Genomic DNA, 3,816 nt, shown 5'->3' with positions numbered 1-3,816 from the left:
GCAAATTAACCCACCATCTTTCTTGGGTCAATTTGCATACACATCCTGATTGGCTGGTGGGTGTAGTGGAGTGATGACCAATTTACATATTTCTCTTTTATTAGTGTAGATATTTTTGAAAATAAGGGAAGGCATTGACCTACCTTTTCTCCAGGACTGCTAATAACCCATCTACCCCATCCAAAGGGATTGGCCTGCTACATGTTCCTATCCCACTGGCCATCTCTCTTTGGTATGAACACCTGTTCCAAACTGGATCAACTAGATTGTCTCTACAGAGAAATGGAAATCAGTCTCCAGATGTATCTAGATATCTAACAGGAAAACTACAGCAACTTCAGTCTTTCATATAGACTAAACAACAGAGAACACTGGTTCGCAGAGAAACAAGAATTGAGCACATGTTCCAAGGAAGTAAATATGAGAGAGACAGAGAGATATGCTGGTTGGGTTCCTTACAGTTTTCCCTTTTCTGGTTCTAATACCTTTCCAATACCAGCTGCATTCCTTCCTGTGGATTCTGCAAAACTTTCACTGTGTCCTTATAAGTTCACTCAGCTTTTTACATCCCCCTAAATGGAGTTTGTTTCAAAGAAACCTAACCAATACAGATGTGTGGAGTCTAAAATGGGTATCCAACACCTAAGAGGAGAGATAGTTGGAAATGCGGGTCTGAAAGCAGAGCTAAGGTTGGCAGAAGATCCTATGGTTTGGGTAATGGGGTAACCAAAGTCACTAAAGCAGATGAAGTCACCATAAACAGCTCAAAGTGTATGGGGCAAAAGGGAAGAGGATAAAGAGAGGAAATACAGATCTCTTAGGAACTTCAATATATGTAGTATGAGAAATGGGTCACAGAAAGAGAAGTCAGTGAAGAAGTTTAAAAGAACAAGAAACTAGGAGAGAAGGTTTTTATTTTTTTAGTAATTCTTTATTGTTGAAAGTATACATATGTCCCCTTTTTCCCCCATTGACCCCCTTCAGCCCATCCTGCGCCCCTCCCCCCCAGGCCTTCGGCACCCTATTGTCTGTGTCCATGGGTTATGCATACAAGGTCTTTGGTTGATCACCTCCCACCCACTAACGCTCCCCCACCTTCCCTTTGAGATTCTGCACTCTGTTCCATGCTAGGAGAGGTTTTTATAGAAGCCAAGAAATAAGAGTTTTCAGGTTGTACTTATAGGAAACCCAACCACCAGTAGTTTAAACAGGTATTGAATTATTTGTCACAAACAGCAAGATGTCCAGGGCTGGTACAAAAGATCAACAAGTCCATGAGGGACTTAGGCTCTTCCCCTCTCTCCTACCACCATCTTTAGCATCTAGCTCTCATCTTTATGGTCAGAAGGTGGTTGTTACCCTTTCCAGGTAGAGGGAAAAGGAAAAGAGAAAGGGTGAAGGGTAGTAAGGGTGCCAATCTCTTATCAGAAAAGCAAAAAAAAATGTTGCCAGCAGCCCTACTAATGTCTCATTGGTCCAACTCTTCCAGTTGGCCATCCCTAACTGGAGGACTACAAGAACTGGTTGAGAGTTGGGTCAGCCACTTAGCTTTTTGCAACAGAATGTAATCAACAAAAGTTACCAGGAGGTCAAGAAGAATAATAACTAGAGAGATTGGGGGTGGGAGGACACAACAGGACCATGCAGTCGTGTTGCAAAGCTCCTAACATCCTTATCAAAAGCAATTTCAGGGTGTATCAGGCATAGATAGAGTTGCTGAAGACAAACTGGTAGGTGAGAAATGAGAATGGTTCTTTCCTAATGTTTGAAAAAGAATAACGTAGGAGGCAAAAATCTAAAGGAGAGGCATAATTGCCCAGCTGGCGTGGCTCAACGGGTTGAGTGTCGCCCTATGAACCAGGAGGTCACGGTTCGATTCCCGGTCACGCACATGCCAGGGTTGCAGGCTCCATCGCACTGTGGGGCATGCAGGAGGCAGCCGATCCATGATTCTCTCTCATCATTGATGTTTCAATCTCTCTCTCCCTCTCTCTCTGAAATCAATAAAGAAATATATTTATAAAAACAAATTGAGAGGTATAATAGAGATATATTTTGCTTGGCTTTAGGATTGTGGATACTTGAGCATGTTTATAGGCGGAGGAGTAGAAACTATTGGAAAGGGGAAGACTTGAGGTTTAAATCTATGGGGAAAAAAAGACCAAAAACATAGGTGGCAAAGGATTAAACATATCCTCTTCCTCCAAAACAAGACAGGAAGGATAATGATAGTACACGTTTAGATGTGGGCATGGAAAAAAAAACCACGTGGAATTGTTGAAAATTCTATTTTGGCAAAAAATACTTTAAAACTGTTTTAAAAGATAAACTTTGAATCCACTATTTTCCTGTCTTAAGAAAGGCATGAGAAAGCAGTAAGACCTCACCAGAATGTAAGTGTGCGTTTTTGATGTAGATCTCCGACCAGACAAGCTGAGACCACTTTAAGATTGTTGTGATTTACAATCGGAGGGGGATGGAGAAGAATGGGGTCTTTTTTGAGTACCTCCATGTTTCACTTTTCTTTTTTTAATATATTTTACTAGAGGCCCTGTGCACGGATTCATGCACTGGTGGAGTCCTTTAGCCTGGCCTGCACCCTCTCGCAATCCGGGACCCCCTCGGGGGATGTTGGAGAGCCGGTTTCCGCCCGATCCCCCGCAGGCCAGGCCGAGGGACCCCACTGGTGCACAAATCCATGCACTAGGCCTCTAATATGCATATAGGATCTTTGGTTAATCTCTTCCTGCCCTCCCCCTTCCTCCCTTCCCTCTGAGATTCATCAGTCTGTTCCTTGTTTCCATGCTTGTGGTTTCTGCTCCTGTGTTGAGCTTCTGCCCCCTGGTGGTCAGTGCACGTCATAGCTACTGGTTTTTATATATGTAGATTGATTTTTTGCAGAGAGGAAGGGAGAGGGGTAGAGAGTCAGAAACATCCATGAAAGAGAAACATCGATCAGCTGCCTCCTGCACACCCGCTACTGGGGATGTGCCCGCAACCAAGGTACATGTCCTTGACCGGAATCGAACCTGGGACCCTTGAGTCCGCAGGCCGACGATCTATCCACTGAGCCAAACCGGTTGGGGCCACGTTTCACCTTTCTTCCGCCTCTCCTTTCCCGGGCTGGAGGACCCCAGCGCTACGGAGATAATTCCTGCCATTTTTCTCACTCTCCTGGGGCACGGAACGCGGTGAGGAAAAGATGCCCGCGGCAGGACCGACGGGCAAGGCCCTTCCGGACGCATCCAGAACTTGCTCTGAAAATTTACTTGGATCGCGCTCTCCAGCTCCTTCCCCTCTGGACGCCTCGGAGGGACGCTCGGCAGGACTAGGGGGCAGGAAGCCGCACCCAGAACCTTCAGAAACCCGGGCAGCAACGGAGGCCGCAGGGCTGCCCGAACCTATTAAAGAAGCAGCAACGGCAGCGACCAGGTTCCGGCCTCCCCGACTTCAAAAATCACAGCGGGACTCTGCCAAGCCCGCCCTGACGCGTGGAAGACAATGATCCTCACTTTTCATTGGCTGGAAGTAAGACCGTGCTCCATCCCCATTGGCTGTTGCTTCTGTCACGTCCCTTCACCACACCCACTTCCTCATCGGCGCCCAGTGAGCGCTGCGGGAGAGTGATTTCCCCAAATCCGGGCGGGAGCCCGTGAGGCCCGCTCGTGCCCCTCCCCTGCGCGGTCCCGCCCCGCCCCCGCCCCCGGCTCCGGCCCCGGCCCGGCCGCCCCGCCTCCCCCTCCGGAGAGGGCGGGGTCCAGGCGGCGGCCGCAGGAATGTGCTGGAAGCCGGCGGGCGGGCACCCGGAGGTGCTGA

This window comes from Myotis yumanensis, unplaced genomic scaffold, assembly GCF_028538775.1.
Source record: "Myotis yumanensis isolate MYYU_CA2020_CCGP unplaced genomic scaffold, mMyoYum1.0.hap1 SCAF_10, whole genome shotgun sequence".
Taxonomy (NCBI): Eukaryota; Metazoa; Chordata; class Mammalia; order Chiroptera; family Vespertilionidae; genus Myotis; species Myotis yumanensis.
This window is presented reverse-complemented; position numbering follows the sequence as displayed.